The sequence below is a fragment of the Chinchilla lanigera genome, unplaced genomic scaffold, assembly GCF_000276665.1.
Source record: "Chinchilla lanigera isolate Chin_1 unplaced genomic scaffold, ChiLan1.0 scaffold00081, whole genome shotgun sequence".
In the NCBI taxonomy this organism is placed as follows: domain Eukaryota; kingdom Metazoa; phylum Chordata; class Mammalia; order Rodentia; family Chinchillidae; genus Chinchilla; species Chinchilla lanigera.
In genome coordinates this window covers 2,904,699-2,931,094 of record NW_004955482.1, presented here as the reverse complement: position 1 = coordinate 2,931,094, position 26,396 = coordinate 2,904,699, and the positions used below count along the sequence as shown (strand labels likewise).

At 45.4% G+C, this 26,396-nt stretch overlaps 1 long non-coding RNA gene across 1 annotated transcript; it reads right to left on the bottom strand.

Moving 5' to 3' along the window:
* Positions 1 to 1,719: 1,719 nt before the first annotated feature.
* Positions 1,720 to 13,963, bottom strand: LOC102006774. Its single transcript, XR_263823.1, has 3 exons — positions 13,880 to 13,963; positions 10,759 to 10,916; positions 1,720 to 2,238 (listed from the first exon to the last, which is right to left on the bottom strand). It is a non-coding gene; the product is annotated as an uncharacterized LOC102006774 (long non-coding RNA).
* Between the last annotated feature and the right edge of the window lie 12,433 nt (positions 13,964 to 26,396).

Here is a 26,396-nt window from a genome sequence, read left to right as displayed (position 1 = left end):
ATAGGGTAAACCTACCCAGGAAGAATACTGAAGTATGTATCTCCTGAGATTTTCAGAAAGCCCACATCCCAAGGGAATTCTCCTGCAGAGTAGGGGTAACCCAAGGGATTTTATGCATGGAAATGAAGGCAGAGAATCTCTGTGAGGACAGCTCATTTCAGCCCGAGGTCGCCCAGAGCTCAGAGCTTTGAATCAGTCCTCTCACAGGTCACTGCCGGTGAAACCTAATTACAAAGTCTGAAGATTTTGGCGGTGTCTCCGCAGCATTTTCTCCCATTTCCCCCTGCATCTTCTTATGCTAAGAGTCTAAGAATTAGAATTTTGAATCACAGGTAGCAGTGAACAGAGAGAACAAAGAATAAATATATCCCTTTCACTGTAGACTGCCCATATTTCACTATTAATTTAGCAATATTACTCAAGAAATGAACAAACATGTTACTATAATAAACAATATTAACCTTTACTGTAGTAGTATTTCTTTATCCTTGAGTGTCCTGTTACTACTTATAAATCAACATTATACCTACTTTCTATTACTTGTGTCTGCAACTGAAAATTTTGGAAATGAGCTAATATTAATTAGGCATCAGCAATAGGCCATACACAGGTGATTGTACGGTCACTGAAGAACCCGCTATAGCACCATTTTATTTTGCATTTTGTAAATGAGCTTTATGAGGCCATAAATGTTAATTGAATTTCCTGGGTCAGACATTGAGCTGATCTTGGAGACAGAGACATCGGTGGGTTTGGACGTAAGCTCTGGCCTGACTTTCCGACAGGTTGGGCTATCTACACTCGAGAATCACAGTGGCTTTTATCCCCTGCACAGGTCTCCTGGTCCAGTGTCCTGAGAGAACCTCCTGTGCAGCATAGGACCAGCACATGTGGAGATCCAGAGCTATTCAGAACTTCCTGGGGTGAGGTGTGTATGTTGTGTGCTAGTTGAACAAAAGGGTCTTCTCTACAATGAGCCATCTGACTACGATTGGGGAGGAGCAAAGCTGGAGAGCCAAGTGAAGCTACCTCTAAGTTTGTGGTCGACAAATAAAAGGCTGGGTAGTTAGTTAAAACACTATAAGGACAAGGGGTGCCAGGAATGTCACTCACCTGGGAAGCGGGAGAAGACAGCAGTGGGAAGAGCGAGCTCTGATGCCACCCAGAGCCAGGTGGCACCTCCAAAACTACAGGAGCCTCCCTGGGTTTGTCTTGTGAACACTCAGTAAGGGACGACTGATTAGAGTGGCAGAACCTGTGCTCCCTAACGTCACAGAAATTCACACTTGGAAGGAACACGAGAGACCAGCTGAGCAAGCTCCACCTCAGAATTGAAGTCCAAAGAGAAACTGTGGGTCTCCAAGATCACCCAAAGACCTCTGCCAAGGACAGAGTCAAAGTCTCTTCATCCATTTCTTCACTGGCTATTGTTTCTTAGGCATCAGTTATGCCCTTGGTGTCTTGTGTTGTTCCACAGCAGGAAGCCAGGTTATTCCCCTTGAGAAAATACTCACTGATGCATTCGTTCACTTGGCAAGTACTTTTTCAGCATATATGTGTCATATATCAGACACCAAGCCCGGCATTTGCAAAAAATAGCAAGACCAGTTTGATTCCGACTACCGAACCAAGGGTAAGAGATTTCAGCATAAACTGAACTCAACTTCACTGAAACAAAGGCTTTTACCCCAGGGTTTCCTAACCAAAAGCAGAAAGGATGTCAAGGGCATTTTTTATGTCATCAGACACCTGGGTTTGCTCAAAGGAACTTGTCCAACTCAGGCTCCTGCAGAGTCTTTCATGGACAGTGGGAGAGAGTACCCTGCCTTCTGGATGGTTAATTAAGAGGAAGCTCCCAGCTCCCCACCAAAGAAAAAATATTCCTGAGTTGTGAATCCTAGAGGAGATTGAGAGAAGATTTTCTTTTCGTATTGGCAGAGAAGGAATTTACAGTGACCAGTTTTCTGGAGGAAGTGCTCTAAGGAGAGGGCAGGCAGGGCACCATGGTCAGGAGTAGGCTGGGCAGAGTGGACGCCCAGGGGAGGTGACTTCTGTGATGAAGTTAGGGGGCCATGACAGTTGTCCTAGGACTTAGCCTTGAGTTGGTGGAGGCTACAGAGGGTTTACGTCCGGTCTCAGGGCGGATTGAACAGGCCGTGCCGGAAATCTGGAGTACTCCTTACGGTGAGTGCTCAGAGGACCACTGTTTGCTCAAGAAGGGAGTCTTTGTCACAAGAACTGTGGATAAAGCAGAGAAAGAAACAAAAACATTCCATGAGAGTGTCGGTGTGACAATGCTGCAGCTCATGTCCTGCGATGAGTTCCATCAGAGGCAAATTTACCGTGTTCAGATTCCCCTGGGGGGTGTGTGTGTGCGTGGCATTGGGAGAAAGAGTGAACAAGTTATATACAGCTCTGGTAAACCAACTGGCTGCTCCATTTAGTAATGTGTTTGCCTCCCAAATCGAGTGGGGACCGGGAGACTGAGATCTACTTTGTTCTACTTTGTTCGCCGTCTGTTCCAGTCCACAGAGGCTCTCAGCTTCTGAGCATCTCATTAGACTGCAAACACTTCTAGCATTTGAAGATCCACGACATTTTATAATCTGTTCCTGAAGTGTAAGCCAACAACTTCCCTGCTTCCAGCCCCGAAGCAGCCATCTGTCGCATGCTTTGAGTCCTGTGTGCAGATCTACGCAGGGCCAGGACACTGTCTTCCCGGGGCACGTCCCCCTGTATCAGGGTGGCATCTGAATGGGAAGATCAGAGTGACTGACCGTCAGGGTGTCCAGGCAACAAGGACAAAAGAGACAAAGGCTGCCATGCTTAGGTGTGAGAGGCGGGACTCAGACCCTTGTGAGAATGAGCTACCTGCAGGAGGGGGCTGTGCCGTGCCAGGTTGCCCCTCTAGGGGCACGAGGAGTCCAAGCTCTCTGCTCTCTGGCCAGCTCTACTCACCAAGGAACAGTAGCTGAAAGGTCCACAGGTGGACAGATCACTGCTCAGAGGGTTCTGCGAGTGCTTAGCTGTCCATCCCCAACACCACATGCACTGGGTCCTTTGCTGCATTGGCCTCAGGCAGCCCAATTCGTGTGGACACCCTGATGTCCTATGGGTTGCACACCCTCATGGAAGAAGAGCACGAGGAAGGAAGGATGAGAGAAACAGTGAGAGAGACACACAGAGGGAAGCGAGATGGAACTTCTCTCACCAGGTTTGGCAGAAGCTGGTCAGTATCTTACAGCACTCTGTCACAGCCCATCACCTCCTGGGTGAATCCATGACTGGCTGGGTCTGGGTCAGGGTCCTTCTCTGCAGGTCTGCGTCAGGTCTCTGAGTATGCAGGGTGCTTGCTCCCCTTGACCCAAGACACTGCCAGGAGCAGGCTGAGGGTGGAAAACAGACCCTGAGCGTCTGAATCTGCTCCGGGCCCTGCCCTCGTCATGGCGTGGGCCTCTGTGCCACTCCTGAGACTACGACAAGCACAGCCTCAGCTCGGAACCGTAGGGAGGCTTCAGGTGCCTTAGGATGTTCCTCCATGTGGTGATGGTTTTGAGGTGGGATTAAGCCAAAAATAAAGACAGCTGGAAAAGAGACAAGGAAAATTGTAGTTTTTAAATTGAACTTTTAAGAAAAATGAAAAATTGCAGCTCCAGGGTATAAAAATTGCTCCAGCCTGTTTTCTTTCCCAGGAAACTCAATCCACAAAATTCCCAAGGGTTTGAGGACAGCACCAGCTTCAGCCCGAGCTTTCCACCTGCCCTTCTTCCTCCCAGAGAAGGGAGGCAGCAAACCCCAGCTCCGGACACACGGAAGTGGTGTGTATACCAACCCAGCCTGACACACAGCCAACTTGACAGGGGTCGTGATACACATCCTAGATCCCCATCTTGAGGAACCCCAAGGTGACAGAACCCCCCCCCCAACTCCTGACTATGATAGCCTTTCTCCAGGGCAGGCACCCTACTCTCTCTGAGTCGGTATTATTTATTCTGCTCCTCTCTGACGCATCTTGAAAGTCCTTTTTTGGTGATGAAAGTCAGCAAACCTATGACTTTTTCTGCTAGGGATGGTGAGTTGAGATGCTCCATCTCCTCTTTGGAGAATCTTCTTGGTCCTTGTCCAGTGACAATTTCAAAGATTATCATTCCCCAAAGGGGGAACTTTGTGCAGTCTTTGGACATATAGTATGTAATAATTCACATACAATTCTGAATCAATAAATAAAGAAGCACGGAACATCTGTTACCAACTTTGCTTATGTTTACCCGCCTGAATTTATCAGAGGAAAGACTCACCTAAATCAGCTGACTATGCTCTAACCATTGTTACTCTCCTACTGTCTTGTTTTCAAAGTCGGTATCATTGTTTTTAGTGTATTTTTCTTTAAAATAAAAATAACCGACTTATTTTGTAAAGGACTGTGGGTACCCTGAGCATTGCAAGCCAGAGTGAATTTCAGTGTCCGTATTTTGAATACCATTTTTCTAACTTATCTCTGGAGATAGACTTATAGAATGTGAGATGTAATTGTCAGGATGACAATTTTTTGCTTACATGTAGCTATCCAAGTGCCCCCTCTTATCAGTTTTGTATCCACATGGTTTTACTCTCAATACATTAAAAGATAATTTCTATAAGAAGGGAGAGGGAGAGAGAAGAGGAAAGGAGGGAAGAAATGAGAAATAGAGTCAAAAAAAGAATGACAGAATGGTATCAAGACAGAAGGAGTCATTAGAACTCTCATAAGGTATAAACTGAACACACATCTACTATTTTGTTTAAATCGCTGATCCATGCGAGGAAAAGTGAGATGCTGCAATCAGTTAAAACAAGAATCTGAACAGAATATAGAAGAGCTAATCAGGAAGGATGTGCACCACTAAATATGCAGCACTAGAAAAACCTACACAATATTCAGAATCTCTAGTTGGCAAAAGTGGGGTTTTTATGGACAAAATAATTGACCCTAAGTACTTCATATGTTGCAGTTATAAAATAACTTTGAAATGAAGGGGAGGGAAACTACAATAGAATCAGATAAATAAACATTGTCTGGGTTCCCAATACAAGTGGTAGGTGATCTCTCTTACTTTTTCAAAGTCCCTCACAATTTCCTCCCAGTTCAACCATTTCCAAATGGGAAATATACGGAATCAGTACAATATCAGACCCTCTTCATAAGACTATTATGAAATTAAATCCAAGAAAGCAATGAGAATCTTCAGCACAGGGCCTGGCATATAATAAACCCCAAATAATACTCATTATTCATAATTTTCTTGTTGATGGAAACTCTGAAGGAGGCCAGTTGAGGTGATTTTCAGATTGCCATAAACTATGGAAATACAATCTAATGTGAAAATGGTGGTTTAAAGCATTAGAAATCATTCTGACGGTGTCTGACTGAGACAGTCATTCCCAGACTGTAGCCATTCCTTGCAGGTCATTCACAGGAGAGAGCACACATTGTGGAGAGGGACCCCAAGAGCTGGCGGAGAGGGAGGAACCAAGGGATGGGGCAGGTGCCTCAGAGAAGGTAAGTTCACAGGAAATGGGTTCGATGTGAACAGAGACTGCTGAGGGACTGCAGCATTGGCCCATGTCATATTTAAGATCTCTGGAGTTTCTGGCAGAATGAGAAAGCCTGGCTATAGTTGTCCTGTGTCCAGCGTGAGAAAACGGCCCAGGGCTGAGGTCACAGCATACTCTGAGCTGACCTCCGGAGTCTAGAAAGACACACCCCACCAGCGGCTGGGTAAGCAGGACTCTTCAGCAAGAGGTAAAGACAGGATCCAGGCCCAGCTGGGGTGTGAAGGAGCAGACTTCCCTGTCCAATCACTTCCCAGGCTCGATGGACTCTCACCCCATTTGCACCAGGGATGGCTCAAGGCATCAGAGTCACCCATCACGGTGGTGACTTCCTCCTCCCTGGATTGTGTGTCGTGGCTGCCCCAAAGAAGCAGCACACAACAAACGCTTCCAGGTCCCTTCTCCAGCCACAGTAGTCCCACGTCTTCGCAGCCCATTGCATCAACTTCACCTCCACAGGTGTGAAAGTGAACATCCTTGCCTGTCTCCTGATCGTTGTCGAGTACCACTGTCCTAACAACAGCACATTCTCCATGGGTGATTTAATGCAGGATGACATACAATACAATGTTCGGAAACCAGACAGTGTGGTGCAAGGGTGATCTGACACTACCTTCATGTCTGGCTGCCCTGCATGTTCCGTTTGAAGGTCATGATGGTGACCTCTGTACATACCAGAGAGCAGAAGTTCTTTCTACAGTTCATGTATGTCAGATGCCTGTTCGCTCTGAAAAACTGTGACCTGTGGACTCAGAATCCAGGGGGAGATTTAACTCGGGCTTGTCATAAAAGCGAATTCCTGTACGTGCTCCATATTGTGGAGACATGGCATTGAGAATGCAGCAAGTACTGCACCTAAGTGCACAGCACCATGGGATGTGTTCAACCTGTTTGCGGGGCAGGGCCCACACAGCAGGCTCTTACCCCACCTCTGTGAGATAAAACTGGAGCATTTCTATCGCACGCCTGCTGTGCACCACGCACTGCGCTGACTCGGTGGGGAACAGCGTGGGACAATCTCTTCTCTAACCCATGTTTGTTTCATTGGGGATGTGGATACACGGGCACAGGGATAGTAGGTTTGCTTGTGGTGGGGGTACTAGAGACTGAACCCAGGACTGTCACGCTAAGCTACATCCCTAGTGCTTTTCTGTTTTTTAATTTTGAGGCAGAGACTTGTTAGGTCATTAAATTGTCCAGGTTGGACTCAAACTTGTGATCTTCCTGTCTCAGCCTCCCATGTAGCTGGAATTACAGGTGTGTGCACCACATGGGGCTATCTGATCAGTGTTACTCTAGCAGAGTCAGGAAGCAAGAACATTCTCCCAGGGGAAGAAATAAACCAGAAAGTCAGGGAAAAGAGAGTCTCCCCCAGAGTTCACCTGTGAGCTGCAACCTGAGGTCAATCAGAAGGTCAGGAAAGGGGTAGAGGAGCCCCTTAGCAGGGCTGAGGAGGATGCACCAGAGGCTGTGGCTGCCACACCCGGATGTGACGTGTGCGTCTTCCTGCCAATTCCACCCAGAAGACCTGCGTCTCCGCACCTCCCCAGCATCGCTCAAGCTGCCGAGAGCTGCCTACCCATGCCAGAGCAGAAAGGACAGAGGAACCATGCCTGCCCCCTCAGTCAAAGTCTGCTGGGAAACCCAGGTCCCAACCTCTCCTCTAGTGTCACCTAGGAACCCACTTTGGTCCTCAGAATAAAACAGACATGGCAATTATCCTTCGCTTTCCCAGGGCTCAACAAGTCTTACACGCTCCTGTTTCCCTCCTGGAATCCAGCCTGCAACATAAATAGAAGCCAGGACAGACCCACCTGGAATCAAAGACCAAGGAGAGCACAGCAGCCTTCCCGCTGAAAGTCAGACCAGCCCAGCCAACCGCAGGATAAATTAGTACTGCATGTGAATGGGCCTCAGACATGATCAGAAAAATCATAAGGTGAATCTCAGCCAAGATCAGGAGAGCCCGTTGACTCAAGAGTTGTGCAATAATAAAAGGACCCTGTGAATGACTGGATGTTAGGTATCTTTGTTACACAGCATTGCGATGGTGCCCTGGCACCCACTCAGAGTGTTTCACATGTTCACTGGCCTTACTGGATGTCTGTGGCCTGCCAGAATGATTCATGGTGTGTTGTACATTATGTTGTCAATTTTCTGTCACTTCCATTATCCTTTCTTTTTGCTACCTGCTGTCCCTCCTAAACCTTCCTGTCTCTCTTCAACCAACAGGAGAACGAATCTGGAACACATGTGCCTGATAAATGGTAAAGAAACTAGCAGACCAGAGAGCACAGGAGTCTGTGATTAAAGTCTTGATGTACTGTAAGATGTCCTTCTTATACTCTCAGAAGAAAGCATGGAATAGTATCATCGATCCTCTGGGGTTAAGCTCAGCAGATGCAGAAGATGTCGCGTAACTGTTCCTCACAGTATATCCCTAGTATGCTAATTCAAGCCCCCATCTGGCAGACCCCTCCACTAACAGGGCAGTGTGTGCACCCAAAAGTCGCACAATGGTTTGCTTTGCAATCCAGACAGGTTTTGCTCTGTTGCTCTGAATTCGTTGCTTAATCACTTAACTCACCTAACTGTAAGCAACTACTTTGTTCTCCATTGCGGGTTTGCAAAGGAAAGCATGGTGCCCATAAGAAGAAAGCCAGCGCTACTCATGTCTGATGTCCACCACCACTCGGAGCAAATTACACAGCTGGAGATCATCATTAAACAATGTTTTGATCGGCAGTGCAGAGCCGTGTGTGCTAGGCTGGGGTTCTGGTGACACTGCAGATGCCGCTGTCACTCTCTCTGTTTCCGCCCAGGTCAGAGAGACACACAGCCTCTCTTGGTTCTCAACAATGCGTGGGTAAATCTCTCCAAATACACAGGGCCTTCTGCCCTCTGTTCCACGGCTGTTCTGCTGGGTTTGCTTTTGGCCAGCTGCAAAACATTCTTGAGAGTCAAGACGAAGCAAGGTGACGTGGTCACCTTGAAAGGACCAGGAGCACGACAAGGGTGCAGCCTTGTGCTCATCGCTGTTCATGCTGGGGATGGAAATCACAGCGCAGAGACGTCACAGTGTGACTCACTCACTCCCCTCTGTGGAGACTGGGCACCTGGGCAGGCCGCAGATCACAGGAGAGGGTCACATAGAAGTAGGGAATCCCTCTTGGGAAATCAGATCAGGAAATCAACCGGATTTTTACATCAGCTACCCTAGAACAGTGATGGCGAGCCTCTCAGAGCTTCGCCTGATACAAACAGCCTGCTGGGCACGAGTGAGTGCCTAGGTTCACCACCACTGCCTGGGAAGAACAGAATATTTTCATTTAAAGAGACTGCACAGAAAATCTCCAAATGGATGCATCTCAGCACATTCATACTGAATAAATTCAAACTGGTGAGCCTATTAACATTTCCGTTTCCTTCCTCCCTCCCCTTCCTCTCTTTGCTTTCTTCCTTCTTCCTTTCTCTCTCCTATTTCTTCCCTCCTGTTCCCCTCCCCCTCCCTCTCCCTCTTTCTTTTTGTGTCTCAGCAAGCACTATCTTGCTCTGTTCCATAGCAAACCCTAATCTGTGCTGTAGAACCAGAGAGATGAGGAGCACTTTCCTTGGACCCTAATTTTCAGTCACCCTGTCTTAATTCACAAGCAATTTGTGTTATCCAGGAAAAATTAGACAAGCCAATTTCAAGATCCACCCACCCCTGGGGTTCCTTTTCACCTTGCCTGTCCCCATGGTGAGGCTGCACATCCTCACCTTCCTCACCTAGGTGGGCCTTTTTTTTTATAATGAAGTGGGACCCTTGCTTCCAAGGTCACCTCCATGGAGATCCTGAAGGGACAGGTGAGCTCCTCCACAGGCTCTTCTCCAGCAGGCATGAGGCCCAGGCATATCCTGGTCAGTGGCTGCTCTGTCATCCCATGTCCCAGAGAAATGACAGAAGGGAGGCATTTGACTCCCAGAGGGCCAGCAGCTGGACCCAGAACACAACCTGTGTGCTGAGCCCGCTGGGGCATGGGGAGACCTTTAGCATGATATGGGCGACCTTATCCTGGCTAGCAGGTGACCTCCTTCTGGCGTGGGGAGACCTTTTGCATGATATGGGAGACCTTCTCCTGGCTGGGATGAGCATACAAAAGAATGGGTGCTGTGATCCTGGCTCAGCCACAGCCTCCTCATAAATACTGCCAGAGCCCTCATTATTCCCCAGTTCTCCGCATTTCAACTGTTCGACTTTTATGCTTGTCACCATATTGTTCTGTCATTTATGTGTGTTTGCAACCCCACTCTCACTGCACACGTGCATTTTACACATGCTGCATATACACCCATGCATAGGCACATCTCAGTGTGAGTGTATGCATCTAGGACACATCCATGCTGACAGAGAAACAGGGCTGCACTGCAAGTTTAAGCATAACTGTACCCCAGGAAGTGTGAAGAAGTGCAGAAGGATGTGCTTGTGGGCAGATGGAGATGCCATGCCCACTCTGTATCCCAGGTCCCTGCACAGACCTCAGTAGATTCTTATCGAATGAGTTCAAACCAGCACACACCAGACTCGAGGAGCGGAGAGCCGCATGTGCATGCAGGAAAGCGAGCTTGCTGAAGCGAAGGGAAGACACGCGTGTTATTCCCCTGGCTCATGGCCCGATGACTGCAGAAATTTGTGTCTGATGAATATTTATGAAAGCTGCCACTTTAATTAAAATATAAAAGCCCTGAGCCACATTAATTGGGCTGAGAACACATACACACACACACACACACACACACACACACACACAAATCACTTGCTTTCTAGAAAATAATAAATGAGGAGCAGAGGTTGCCTTTGATCATAGCCACAGAAAATACTGTAGCCACTAAAGATTTAAAGAGGGGCCACATCTGAAAAGCATTTCTAATCCAGTAGACTTTAAAACCAGAGTTCCCATCCTCGCCAGGAACAGAGACAGAGCTTTCATGGACATCCGTAGAAGACCTCGTTAAACTGGCTGGTCTCTCCCCAAGTGCCACAGGGCTATCCCCTCACAGGAAGCCCCCTCTACTCCTACTTGAAACCCCTACAGCCCACAGCATGCACGGGAGCCCTGTCCTCTGACCCATGGTATTGCACCTTTTCGAGTTCGCTCCCCAACTCAAAATTCACCACCAACTCACCTCTCCAAACATCTGTCCCCAATGCAGAACCGAGATGTATGCATTCATAAAGGACCGCTAACTCCATTATTTAGAACAGTTCTGTTGCTTTTCAACATTTGTGGCTTTTCCATTTACGTGTTTGGTTGAAAAGGTTTTCTTGTCACAAAATCTGAGTTCTGAAAATGAGTAACAGAGAAGAGCGAGGATTGAGTTGATGCCTTACAGTTCCAGGCCAAGTCTCAGTAGAGGAATCAGCTCCCATGATCCTTCTGTACCTTTGTTAAGGACATGGGATAAAGATGTCAGAGGGATGTCTATCCGCACATTTATTGCAACTCTGTTCACAATAGCCAGAAAAGGAGGCAACGAAGCAGCCCACCAGCACGTGCCTGCCTACAGGAACTGTGGCATACATGGTAGACAAAGCAGAGTATTATTTGGCCAGTGCAAAGAAGGAAATCTGTAATTTACAACACCATGAATCCTACAGATTACCATGATCCTGGAGAACATTATTCTAAATTAGAAGAAAAAAAAAAAAAAACAGGCACAGGAAGACAAATACAGAATAATGTAACTCACATGAGGAATCTAAACTGTTTGTTCTCAGAGAATTGACAGTACCATAGTGGTTATCAGAGAGATTAGAGAGGCTGGTTAATAAGTACTAACTTAGAGTTAGATGAGGGAATAGGTTTGACGTTTATCGCACAGCTGTGTGACTACAGCCGACAATAATGCACTGCCTATTTCAAATAGTGAGAAGATAGGATTTCAAATGTTCTCACAGCAGAGAAATAATAAATGTGTGAGGATGAATATGCTAATTTCCTGGATGAGCTCGTGTACAGAAGCATCCCATTTTATCCCATCAGTACATACGGTCATTATGTGTCTGTAAGACCAGAGATTCAGCTCTCAGCCGCCCTCCCGGTGCTGGAGGAAGGAGCTCTTCCTAGAAGATGAGTCCTCAGGAAGCCAGGTCAAGACCCAGCCCTGTCCGGATCACAGTCAGAAGAAATCCTGTCCCAGGGCTTGGCTGCCTCATCTTCCCTGGAGGCCAGCAACGGTTCTTACGTTGTAACCTTGAGCAGAAGCTCAGCAGTATGGGTAACAATTAGCCTCTCTTCCAGCTTCTTTGGACCAATTTCGGGTTTTTGGTCTTTATTCGGTGTTTCCGTTTTCTGACGGGGTTACTAATGGTGACTCCTTTCCTTTCAGTGTGTCCTGGTCTGGATCACCACTTACATTGTCACTCAGCTTCGTAACCAATCAATTTTAAAAGGAGGGTGGAGGTAGCCTGCGTGCTTGTGCGCTGTCCGTGGTGCTGCCTGGGAATCATTTTCTCTGCCTTACAATTCTCCACGCTTCCAACTTACAATGGCCCGTTCCAAATTCTTAGCTTGGGCTCTGCCCAGAATCATTCCTGGCTCTTAGAATAGGGAGGGGACTTTACAGAAACAGGATTCTCCCCCGTTTTCAAACTTCATCCATGCTAGCTCTGTATTCCTGCTTCATATGTTCTCTGTGTGCCTCTTTAAACCCCCTTTATGAGTTTCCGATCTCTGTAACAAGAGTCCTATGCACTATATAATTTCTAACCAGACCCACATGAGTTGGCTTATTTTGGGGAGTGTATTATATTACCTTAGGAGTACAAAATGATCATAAACAAAAGGAAAGAGGACATTAGTCCAGGGAAAGCACACTGATGACTTGTTAAATCACATCTTGAGAGCATTCCGTAGCCAAGGCTCTTGAAATGAAACTTGCTGTAGTCTTAATGAAATGGGGATTAAAAAGTGCTCAAGTGGTGTTGTAAAATCTCCCCATGTCAAACTAATTGTTCTACCAGGAAGCACTGAAAGTGTAGCGGGGATCATCTTGTGATGCAGTGTTATTCAGTGACATTGCCAAGGAGCACTAATCGCCTCAAATGGAAGGAGTGATTACAGCCAGCTCTCTTTGGAACAGAGTTAGGCTTCCCTACTCTTGAACACTGAAATCCACAAATGCTTGTCTCATTGGGTACTTTCGTAATTGAAATGTAACGAGCACAGCTCATTTCCTAGCACACTGCATGGTGCCCGACAGGTGCGATGTAAATGTTAATAGCTGTAGAAATCACAGCGGTGGTTGTCAAGGATAGGTAGAGGGCTGGACCCTGCTCCGTGTTCAGTTTCTGCAGCTGGAAACATGCATTACCTTGTAAAATGAGCCGAATCTTTGAGCTTCACTTTCTTGCTCTGCGAATGACACACTGAGTGGGAGGAGACTGAAGTCTTCTCACAGAGGCCAAGCCGCACGATGATCTTGAGTCTGAGGAATGAGTGAGCAAGCCATTTGACTCAGTGTCCACAGGGCAGCTGCCTGGGTAACGATTTCACACCCGGAGGTAGAAGATTTGCTGGAATTTCACTTAAAAACATTTCAGAGCCTGTAATCTCATCAAACTTTAAGGGGCCAAGACCTTAATGGGTCATATCTGGGCCCCTGCGTGCAAGCTCACTCCTGCCCAGCAGCACTCCAAGTGCAAGTTCACTCCTTCCCCAGGGCGTCTCATTCACTGAGGCTCCCCGCCCTTTAGGAGCCAGCGCAGTCCACATGACATCACTCCACACATCTACCGCTCTGCATTCATTGACTAGTAAATTGTTCAGACATGATTTTAACCATAAGTAAATGAAGGGGAACAACCTGTTAGTGACTAGCCCAAGACTTGCCTTTAGTTACACAAAATGTGTGTCTCAGGGATTTCTATGTAAGACCCCAAATAAGTCTGTTTGGAAGTCTGTGGGTTTTAGTTAGGTTTTCTGGGGTTTTTGTTCTGTGAAATGTCTGCAGAAGTGATGGCTAATCAGAGCAGTATTTAGACCACAGTGAAGAAGGTGAGTAGCATGTCTTTCATAAGATCCTCCTCTCATCACCGAGTGACAGATGCAGCACACAAAGAGCACAGAGGCTCTAAGTGTTGCTGGAATGTTCTGGTTAGAAAAGTCCCTGCAGGCTTTCCCTGGCAAATACATAAACATGCTGTGTGGCTGCTCGCTATTTACACTAAAAAGCTGCTTCCAAAGTGCTCCCAGAAGGCATGTAGTGCTTGGAAGGGCTCTGAATGATTTCCTTAAATCTTACTTACTCCAGATTGCTTGACGACAGCTCCCTCCGCAACATAAAGCCACATGTGCCCGGGGCACGGAGGATGAGCAGGAGCTATGGACAGGATGAGGGTGGTTCCTGGCAGGAGGAGGCATGCGTCACACAGGTTCCTGGGACAACGCATAGGTCACAGGACAAAGGTGGAAGTGATCTCAGGGATGCTCTATCCCTCTTCTCATTTTCACTTCAAAGGGGCTGGTCGGGTCTTTGAGATCTGAAGAAAGGGGTCTCCCTTATGCAGCCACCTTACACTGCTATCCAGCACCCAGGGGCTGTAGCCTGCAGAGTGCCTGATGCCTGATGGGGTGGAGACAGCAAGATTCATGTTACAGCCCCCGGGGTTTGCACAAGGGGGCCTTGCTACCCTGTGGAAACCTCACCTCCCACGTCAGTGAGGCAATGGCCTTGCGCTTTGCATTCCAATTATTTATTTTATTGAGTTTGAAAATTCACATTTTTTTGCAGTGTTTGAGGATAACTAGAAAGTTAAAAAAGCAAATGAATGAGTCATCATCATATGTTTAATTAAATATCACCAGGTCTGGAGGCATGAGAGGATTTTCACTACTCAGGGACATAAACAGGCAGAGATTTCATTTATGTCTAACAATATTTCCCAATTTCAACATTAAAACGTTTTCTGGAAATAAAAATGGAATTTTCCCTATTGGTATAATATTGAGAAAGATTCATGTGCTTATTGTAACTGATAGAATTTTATTGATAACAGACAATGTAGTATACTAAAAGACTTCAACTTACTAGTAAGGAAACCAAACCACCATGATGGTGAAATGTGTTTATTTCAACCAGGAGAGGAGAAAAGGTTTTCATAAAAACCAAGTCATAGCAAATGACGATATACAGCCACACAACATACATAACCACAGCAGCATTACTTATAATAGTCCAAAGTATAAACAAACTGATAAATGGATAAAGAGAAGGTCATAGGCGTCCAATGAATATTACTAGGCACTAAAAATAATTAAATACCGGTATCTGTTACAACATAGATGAAATTTGAAAATATTATGCTAAATGATAAAAGCCAGACACAAAAGACCACACTGTTAAGGTTCCAACTTTGTCAAATATCCAGAATAGGCAAATAGGCGGAAGCAGTGAGATTACTGATAGTCAGAAAAATCGGGCCGAGAAAGATTTAGGATGAACACCAAAGGCGTTAGTTTTCCACATGAGTTAATGAAAATATTCTAACATTAGAACATGGTCTTTGTGTCAGAACTTAGTAAATGTAAAGAGAAAATCCTAAATTGTTCATCTTAATTGGGTGAATAGTGTGGTTTATGAATTATAGTTCAATGAAACCATTTAAAATTTGAACAGAAGATAATATAATCACCACCCCCTAACACAACACATATAATTTGAAGAAAAAAACTCATTTACTTTATTTAGTTTCTTTTAAAACTGAAGGCAGTTGTATCTCCCCGTGTGTATTCCAAACGAGATGAAGCCCTGCTTGTTAGTGTAATTGGTGCTGTCGCTGTGCATTTCAGTTCTCAGTATTTATCTTTTTCATTTTCCTCTTGGCCAGGATCGTCTTGAGGTGCATGCTACCAGGAGATATACTGCAAAGAAGTCTTTCAGGGCCCAGAGAAGAGGTTCGTTCTGCCTATTCTCTCTTTCCTATAACTTTGCAACTATCTTTGCAAAAAGTGCACACTTCCTGAATCAGAACAAGGGGCGCTGGTTTCTACAGGACCGACATCTGACCGTCAGAGCGCTGGTCTTACGAAGCTCCTTGTCTCTATGTTCTCACGGAGCTGCTCTGGGAAGTCTCAAACTCATCAAGCCCTGAGAATAACTTGATTCTGGGCTTTACAGGAAAGTTCAAATACTTTGTTTAACTAGTATTAGCGGCCCGCTCTTTTTTTTGGTTTTTTTTTTTTTTTGGTTTTTCTCCGGTACCAGGAACCGAACTCACGATCTCGCACTTGCCAGGCAGGTGCTTTTTGCCGCTGAGCTAAATCCCCAGCCCCAAGCGGCCCGCTCTTATATGCCACTTAAACTGTAGGCATTTGTATAACCACTAATTTCATCCTCAAAGTACTCTATTAGCTCAGCTCTATTATTGTGCCTAGTTAAGTGGAGACAATGTGGTCTAAATTAATTTTGAAAATTAAAATATTAATTGTAATTGCTCTATTAACTTAATGAAAATATTTAAAAATACAATTTTTTTCCTGTAACACCCTGCTTGTTAACTCAGTTAAATTTGGAAATATATTTGTTTTTAAACAACAAAATTGATCTTAGGGGGCATCTGATGATAAAGATTTTAGCCTATAAATGTTGATCTGCAATTACTTAAAATGAAATGACCTACCTCTTAATTTAATCCAGTAAGAATTTGGGCTTGAGTTCTTGCCCGCTATTCTGAGATCGCTTATCTAACCTCCTTAATAAAAACAGTCTGACTCTCCCCCACCTGACTACATCTGCCCTCTCCTCTGTCATTCACTGCCTGTGCCGTTTCTCCATCTCTCTTGCTTTTGGCTTATTTCTTGTCCAATTTCTAGCACTTTCCTCTGACTCTTAGCACAACCTGTATGCTTTTGCCAAGGTAATTATCTGTTCAAGCTTTTTCCACTGCGTATGTCTCTATGTCTAGGGTCAGGGCTTTCCCAGCAACACCTTCCTCCTGTAGGTTGACACTTTAGGATCTGGTCCCAGAGGCTAGCAGCAAGAGTGATGCCCCAGATTAGTCCTGAGATAGAGTTCACGGAGCCAGTATTGGGGAGGGAAGTGGAGAGGTCTGGTGTGAAGGCCGGGGTGACAAAAGCTAAGGGATTGAAATGCATGGGCCACTTCACTTTTTATCACACTGAGATACTTGGAGGGAAATGATAGCTGCATAGAACACCAACAGAAAGAGAAATAACCCCAAGATGAAAGCGCACAAAACTATGAGTGTAAAAGAATCAGCGCAGGTGGAATTTTTATTTATTTGTGAAAAGATTCTCACAGGAACAGGCCAAGGAGAAATCTGTGTTTGTGATTGTGTGCCTTGGGAAGGCAAAAGAAAGCAGAATTCTAATTTTTATAATAAAAATTTAATGGAAAAAATATATACAATAGAGAATAGGATGGATTTAGAACTGTGCAAGAAAATAGAGCGGCATGAATTCTCCTTACTTCTGGTGAATCCTACAAAGATTCTTAAGTCTCAGCTTTACAGTACTCTTAGACTTCTGCGTTGTGAAAAAATTATTCAAATGAAATGCACACAGAGCCCCTGCCCTATCTGAGGCATGGGATATTCTCACTCTCACTTTATCTCCATTGACAGAAGGCCTTTGAGCTCAAGGCTGCCTTCAGAATCAGGTCGCTTCCCAGGGGTCAGAGCTGTAACTTTAGTCCACATCCCAATGACTCAGCAGGGAGAGACGCCCCCTAAGTCTATGTGGAGGGGACAGTGGGAGGAGAAACGCAGCTCTGCACCAGCTGAGGGCTTGATAATGTGAACAAACTAGGTGACAACGCTCCCCTTAGGGGACAGACACAGACAGTAAACAGGAAGCACAGCAGTGAGCCAACCTGCGGTGCAGCCGAAGCAGATGAACGTCTTGGGGAAAAGAAAACCAAGGTGAGAGGGACTGAAGACCTGAGTGGGGCATAGATAAAATCTAAACTGAATAAAATAGGTAAAATAGAACTCAGTTACTCTGGAAGATGATTTCCACAGTTAGCTTTGGCTGTCATTACTGTTTATGTGCAATCCCTCCCCCAACCCAGGCAGTGAGGGGCGCTGTGGGGCGCTGGCCTCCAGCGGGATTCTAAGGGCTGCAGTGCCTGCAGGAGACTCCCCGGCTCCTTTGCATCACCCCCTACTCCGCCACTTGCTTGCCCGAGACTCTTCCGTTCTATGTGAACTTTACAAGAATCTCTTTTCCTGTTTTTTCTTAAAAACTCCCAAAACTGGAGAAGGAAAAGAAGGAGGGAGGGAAGAAGGGAGGGGGAGAGGGAGGACAAAAGGAGAGGGAGGGAGGCACTTTAGTGTACAGCAGAAATTAAAATCCAGTGCCTTGGGGAGTCAGGGAGGGTCCAGAACCACCCAAAGGCAGCAAGTCCCGAGTTTAATACACCTGATTTCATAATGGGGGATTTTAAAGGTCTATAAAGTATTTCAATGCAGGGACAATTGCTCTGGATTTTCCCCTTTCCTCCTGTGGCACCTCTTGGTATCACAGAGGATTGGCTCCAGGACCTGCCCCTGAGGAGACCAAGTATGTATTATCCTTCTTTAAAGCGGCATAGTATTTGTATGTAGCAGATGAACAGCCTCTTTATACTTTAAATCATCTACGGATTACGTATACCTACCACAAAGCAAAGGCGTGTAAATAGCTGTTGCACTGTTTAGGAAGTAACAACAAGAAAAAATTAGTTTGTCCATGTTCAGTATAAATAAGATTGTAGGGCTCTGGCTGGTTGAATCAACAGATGCAGAACCCATGGATTAGGAGGTTGGCTGTGTGCTTGAAATTTTCACAAGGAAAAGCTGCCAAATCAATAAACAAGTATCCTCTAAGGAATTTTCATTAGGTGTGCTTATGCCCTTTTTCACAGTATGAATCAGCCCACAGTATTTATTATCAGGCATACGCACATACAGTCCTCAGGAGATGCATTTTTAGGTTTTATTTTCCTGATCTTGGTCTACATTTTCTTGCCACTTTGTATGATCTACTTAACATGATCCAGAAAGTAAATCTTGTGGTGAGATACACTTGATTATCAGCAAACACCGGCTTCCAATTTCCTTCTGATTTGTGGTGTGGGAGCAATTCTCGGCTCATCAATCTCCCTCGATATTTTCAACTCAGGGAGGTGGAGCATTCTAGGCAGACTTAATAATTTCACTGATAAACCCCCTCCTCCCTCATTTATTCTGAAATGTCAAGCGGCCCAGATCTGGAGGTGCGTCTGTGTGCGATCCGTTGTTCAAAATTCCCCAGGGCATCTTGCTGGAAACAGGTATGATTCCCACTGATGAGATACTGACCACGAACCCGAGACAATTAATGACTGGGCGTGATGCTTGGGTATCAATCACGGTCGGAGGATTTGTGAACCAAAGCTAAATTAATTGACTAGATTCAATCTACATTCTCGACACTCCCTTTTCTAGAATGAATGAACACTTTGCTTATGATATTTTAAAAAATCAAGTAGCGCTTTATTAATGTCTCATCAGTCGAGTTAACAAGCTGAGCCCCTGCATGAATAGATCACAGGGCCTTTCCTAGGGTTGAGAAGAACAAGAGCCTGGAAGTGTGGGACCACTGAGACACCCCTGTCCGATAGTTCCCTAGCGACTGCTTCTATCTCGAGGGCTGGTCTTTACATGGCTTGCTTCCTGGCGTCCACAGGACACACACAAATCTGGGCTGCTGTATGATTTTAGCGGGGACTGAGTGTGAGTCACAGTGCTTGATGAAGCTGTGTGTTACCCCTTTAACTCACTGAGAAGGTGCTGGGGGTTGCAGTTATTCCCATTGTACAGCCGAGCACATGGAGATTCAGGAGTAGCTTTTGTGGTGATCATAGCGTCAGTCTGCAAGCTAGGGTAGGACCCATATCTCTCCGCTGATGGAGCTTTGGCTCTGTCTCCGAAGTCACTGATTGCAAACTCTGCCGGACACACAGGGCTCCCAGGTGTGGAGAACGCAGAGTGGAGGATGAGCAGGCTGTAAAGTCCTCGGGAGGCCGGCAGGTTGCCAGAGTGGTCACATTAACCCTAACCTCTCTGATCAAAATGTGAGAGGAGAAATTAGAGAAATATTTTAAAGACCTCCCTGTATTTATTTAACAGTCACCTCATAACGCATCTTCGTTCTTTTCATGTTCCCTTCCTTCCTCGTCCTGCCTCCCTGCCTCCATCTCTTGCTCCCTTTCCCATTTGCAAAAGACCTTGCTCTATTTCCTACTCTCTGTCTTTATTTTGCTCTTCCTTTTCACTTTGCATTTCTCATATATGAGAAACCGTCTGATATTTAAGCTTGTGTGTAACCATTACGTACTGCAAATATGTACTAAGAAAAATGAAACTTTTAAAAATAGTGAGTTATATAAGTATTTAATTAGTAACTCCTTAGGGGCATTTAAAATTCATAAAACACACCCTCAGAAGGTATGATGTGTTTGCGATACATAATATTTCCATTCCCTTGGAGACGTCAGCACAAGGATATCGTGTCTTCATCATTTTCAGTTCTCTTTCTGCTCTCCCTTCTCACCTCCTCCCTCCCCTGAAGCACACAGAAATCATTATCTCTTAAAGCATGCCGAAGAAAGAACACTTTTCTCTTACAAAGAGTTTATTTGGGGAATATTTTATTTAGGAGAGAACCATGACAGTGTTTAGAAAAATTCAGGATTCACCTGCTGGAACCATGATATTTTTATGCTGGGAAGGAGAGGGAGAGCATTCTACAGGTGGTGCGTGTGCATATGTATGCGTGCATGTGCGTGTGTGTGTGTGTGTGTGTGCACATCCTGTGTAATGCAAGAGTTTTTCTCTAACCCCTACTTTCAAAATTCTAATTCTGAGTTCCTGTACCAGTTGCTCTGGTAAAGGGCAACTCATCAGAAAGCTAGAATCAAAAGTTTATTTTAAATTTCCAATGACAAACCCAAGAATTTGAGATCCTTTCTGCACATGTTCAACTAAAGACACCTTAAGATGCATTAAATACTCACAAAACACCCCGCAGAAGGGTGTGCTCAGTTTCCAAAGCTCAACAAGACTTCCCAAGCTGTACCGTAAGGAGAAGAAGTAGAGGTACTTAAAAGAAACTCAGGGTGGTGATTTAAGAATTGACTTCTGCGAGGTGCACAGGGAGCTTGGGGGAAGACTCTGAAAGATAGCTGCATAGCCTTCGTTCCACCAGGCATAGAGATGATGTTCGTTTTGATCGCCTTAAGTGGGTCTGTTTCATGCTTTACCCCCCGGTGACTCAGCAAAACCTACCCCAAAAAAGATGGCTCAGATTTTCTGGTCTGGTACTAGCCATGAGGAATTTGAAAACAAGACAAAGTGCCTAACGGAAACTTCCCAGGAGACTCACACGTGCAGCCAGGGAGGAGAACCTCAGACTCACGTTGAAATATTGCAATGCAGAATTCTTTTTTTAAGCCTGGATTAGAACATATGTGAGGGAAGCTTTGTGCCATACCAGGCTGTCAAAGGTTTCTCCCTTGATAAGTTTTAGAGGCCAAGGAGAGAAATCTTTCTGAAGGAAACAAATAAAAACTCAGGTTCACTGTGCAGGGCCATTTATTATAAACGTGGGCCTCCACCCAAAGGAGCTGTGATAGGTGGGTGTATTTCTGTGAGCTTCCATGTCCTGCTCACTCTAGACTTGGGGGTTTGTGCTGGTGATGATAAAGAATGGCTTCAAGATCCTCCGTGGTGTAGGGGTATGAGTTACAGCTCTGGGTTAAGAGTAACTGTGAATAAAACCTGGTGGGAGGGAAGCTAGGTAATCCGCGTTCTGTTTTCCCGGTGTGCACATGGCACCTACTTCCTGGCCTTTAGTAGAAGGTAAGGATGCATCATGATCTTTGAGTAAATCTAATGAGTTGTAAAATGTACTTAAGGTCTGTGACCTGGTGTTTGATAGACAACCACATGCTGGAGTGCTTGCTGCTAATATCTATGTATTTTATCTGATGCAAACACTGCAGCCTAATCTCCCAGCCAATTCTCAGTGTGTCGTATGGTATTATCAGTCATAACGATGAAACAAGACCTCCAGACTGCTTCATTGTGAAGAGCGGAGAGAATGTGGAGAGGGAGACAGGGGGCGGTTGGTGGTGGTGATGTTCTGAACTTGTTGAGATTCTGAGGATATTTCTGAAGAAAGACCCAGTAGGATTTGCTCACAGATAGGTTATAAACTGTGACAGAAAAAGGAATTTAAGAGGCGCCTAAGGATGTTTTTTCTTGGATCACGAGAACAAAGGATCCCACATTTATGGCCATAGTAAAATCAGTGTGCCATTGTAAAGTCAAGCATTTCAGGGGAAATGTAGATTCAATTTTGGATGAATTAAGTTTAAGTGTCTACGAGCATTGACCTGAGATGTCTAATATGCAGTTGGGAATAGATTCTGGAATTCAAGGCAAATATATTTTCTGGAAATAAATTTATCCACCATCAAATGTATCTGAAGGCTTCTAACAGGAATGATCAGGTTAGAAAGGGTATAGGTAGTGTCCCCAATCAGCCAAGGGTTCTTTGGCCCAATTCAGGTGGAAATTACAAAATTGGGGTGTCTCAGTCTGGGATTGGCCAAGGTTCCCCAAAGAGGAGATGGGACATCAATTTGCCTGCCCTCATGGATTCAGTTCATCAACTTCGAGCACAGGAAAACAGTTTCAGTGAGGAGCAGAGGCAGAGGTGTTAGGCAGAGTTAGAAAGCAAGAGAAAGCAGGGAGGGGTCGTAGCTTGACAGAGAAAAACAGCAGAAAGGGGCATGAATCTAACAGCGAAAATCAGACTGGTCAGTAGCAAAGGAGGAAAATTAGTTTCTATGGTACCACTGGGGTAGGCTAAGATCTGGTAAGTTTCCACTGGATGATGAGTAAGGCATGGTTTCCAAGACCTCTTCCTCACATTTTAGGGGATTTCCTCCCTGGGGAGAGATCCTCGTGTCTCCTGGCTTGAGAATCCTTCCATCTCTCCCCAGCAGGGTCTCCCCCTTACTAAGGGCCTGCCCTGCTGCAGGATGAGGACAATCTGGAGGCAGATCCAGCACACTGAGGTACGAATGGAGTGGGAGGACACAGACATCAGCAGCCAGTGACCTGGAATCAGAACCAGAGCGACAGTGCCTAGAAGCCAAGGGGAGAAGCCTTTCAAGACAGAAGGGCTCTGACCTGGGTTTTGAGCTGTTCAAGGACAAAGAAAGTACCAGAAGGCTCAGCCCATCGTGCAGCCACTCAGGCAGCCATCATCCCATGGCCCATGCAGGAAGAGTGATGTTCACAGAACTGGACAGAGAGGACACATCCTTGTGCCCTCTTCCTTCTCCTTCACATTCCTTCTCAGCAGGAACCAGCCCTCCAGAATCCCAGGGTCATAAGCACCGTGAGCTATTTTATCATATTAAGGAAACGTATTATAGACACAGTGAGCGGAGTGCAGCCTTGAAATTCTTGGGGTACGTGGGATAAGACTGACAACCCAAACAGGGAAATATCAGAATTTGCCTTCTGCTCTCTCACCATCTCTGGTCTACCCATTCATTCTACTTGTGTTTGAGATGCTGAAGCTATCAGGTAATTTTGCTTATGCCCACGAGGCACCAGGACGCTGTGCCTGTCTCCACAAAAATGAAGAAAAATGGCTACATCTGGGCAGTAAATTAAGCCTCTGCCACCAATTCAGCCTCATGAAAAACAGTGACGTCCAGGTGTAAATGAGACTGCGGCCAGATGGTTTCCAAAATATGACAAATAAACCTGATTTTAACGTAAAAGATGGGTTTTTCCCCAGATAACTTCACTCCGGGCTGCAGAGTGGATACTTTTACAAAAAAGTACTTTTTAAAAAGTACTTTTTAAAAAGTGGATACTTTTTACAGGAAAATTCCTGTTGTATGCAAACTTCAGAGTCTTTCTCCAAGCATGAACTTCCTCGATGGAGGAGTTGCAGAGGGTTCATGCATCATGCACAGGTGCTCAAAGTACACATAAATTATCTCACAGCAAACAAAGCGCACACAAGAGCAGCATCAGCAGCTCCTCCCGGGGCTCTGATTTTCTGAGTAGAAAGTAAAAGTCCTGCAGCATCCGACATCAGCAACACTCTCAGGAGGAAAATCAATTAAGCAGCTTTGGCAAATGGACAAACAATTGATTATATCATTAACACAATTTCTAGTCCCTCGGTGCATCCAATTAGAGTAGACACTGTGAAGTAAAAGTGGCACTGCCAGAATCCCAGACGTCCAGAAGGGACACAGGGGCATCTTGCTTGGAGGAACCAATGGAGTCAGGCAGCTGGAGTCGGGAGCTCCCCACTGGTCTGGAGAACCGAGGCCAGGTAGGGAGGAAGGTGCAAATTGCAAAGACACCAAATCTCCAAGGAGCTGAGGAGGTCAGAGGGACTAGGAAAACCCAGCGGAAAATGAGCAGGAGCACCTCCTGCAGAGTAGACAGCCAGGCGAACCACCAGCAGCAGCTCATCCTCCCTAACACTGGGGTGCTCTTAGTCCTAGGAACCTCCCTCCAGAATAGAAAAGTCAAATCACATCACATGCACATTTTACTCACTCAAACTTCAGTGTAAATTCTTGGAGGGAGGAAAAGAAGGAGGGAGAAAAAGAGGGGAAGAAGGAAGAGGAGGAGGAAGAAGGGGAAATGGAAGAGGAGGAGGAGGTGAAGGAAGGGAGAGAGAGAAAGCATGAGACAGGAAGAGGAAAAGGGAGGGAGGGAGAATTCAACTTGTTCTTGGCCCCTCCCTCACATCCCATGGGGAAAGAGAGAGGTGCTTTAATATTGACTTGTGAGTTTCTAAGGGCCAGATCTTGATGATGTTCGGATGTGTGAGTGGTCCCCTGGAGTAACTTTCACTATCACTGCTTTTTACAATATCTGTGAATTCATAATATAATCTTCATAATTAGACACAATGCCCTTGTCTTTTTATTAGTCTGTGTTTATAGATAAAATAATTGGGAAGGTTTTTTTTCTGCATTCAATAATTTCTAACTCACTATGCAGAAGAAGTAGGATTAGATCACATTTAAAAACCTGAATGAAGAAGAGCCTTGGGCAGGTGCGCCATGTGTGTGCTGAGGTCGTTTGGAGACAGAAGCAGGAGGCTGCCAGCTGAGACCTCACCATGCAGCCTGTTTCCTGTGACCAGAGCCAGGGCAGCAGGAAGGACAAGCAGAACCAGGAAACAGGTCAGGCCCAAAGGACAGAGTCAACTGGCACCACGCCTACAGAGATGTCACCACGTAACAGCAAGCACCTGCCACAGACAAGGACTTTAAATACACTTCCAAGATGTGAGCTCCAGTCCCACAGGAAGAAATAACACAAGGTTAAACAAAAAAGCAGAAGCATAGACACAGCCCTTCACTAAATGAACAAGTAGGAAAGAGAGAAGGTAACAATTCACAGCTCACAAGACACTTACATGACTTACCAACTATATGCAGTTGGGCATACACTGCTTCTTTTTTTCCATCTTAATTCAAACAAAATGGCTATCATAAAATATATTTTGAGACAATCATCAAATTTCACACTGGCTGAGTTTTCGATATTATTAAGTAATTGTCATTAATGTTTCAGAGACCATAATTATATTGCATTTGTGCCAAAATTCTTTGTTAGATTTATTTTCTGAGTATTATTTAAAGTAGAATGATGTCAGTTATTTGCTTTCAAATTCACCAAAAAAAAGTGAGACTGTACATAAAATGAGGTTACTTTATTTCAAGTAATTGGTGAATTAATAAATGTATGGGGTTTATTATGTTTTTATATAATATTTTTATTTCAACTTTTACTGTTTCCACAATAAAGAGTGTTTCAACTTATAAAAGGAAAAATATAAAATACTCCACTTTCTCTTTTATTGCTCTCTTTCCTTCTCTTGGTTTATTTTCTTTGATCAATTTTTCCTTCATGATCTGTAACAGAGTTACCTTCTTATCTTCCTGTCTTCCAGAACATCATTTCACAGAGAAAACGTCTTTGTCTTGTGCACTGTGGAATCCATCTCCCAGGCCTGAACGGTGTGGGGCCCACAGCAGGAGCTCGGTGACCACTGTCACATGGGTCTCAGCCACTGCTGACATTCTGTCGAGCCCTGGTCCAAGCCCAAGAGACAACATTCAGGGGAGCGATCACTGCCAGACCCTCACCACTCCCCTCTTACAGACTCCACAGCACATTCAAATACCATTTTTGCAGCCTCACTTTAGGGAAATTGCTTATTTCTGAGGATTCCCCCAGGTTAACAGCAGCCCCACCAGAGTTGTGCTATGATTTAGAACAAGAATGACCCCAAACGCTCTTGAGCTGAGAAGCAGGGCTTTGGGAACATGATTGGATCTTGGGGGCTGTGGCTGAGCATGCTGGGAGGAGGTGGGGTCTGACTGGAAGAGGTGGGCTCTAAGATGTGTGAGGTGGGAGTGTCTCCCTCCCCAACTCCTCCCTCCCTCTTCTTCCTGGCCACCATGATGTGAGCCGCTGTCCTCTGTCAAGCCCTTCCAGCCTGCCCTTTCTGCCTTGGAGCCAGCTGACTATGGACTGAACTCTCTAAAACTGTGAGCCCAAATAAACTTCTCCGTTAAGCTGGGGATGCCGGGTATTTTGTCTCAGCAGCTGGGAAAGTGACTGAGACATTGTCTCCCAGAAGACTCCAGTGGGGGTGCAGACATCTAATAGAGAGATGGCTCTTTGAGAAACCAAACAGCAGGACCTACGCTGGGCACAGGCTGAGCTG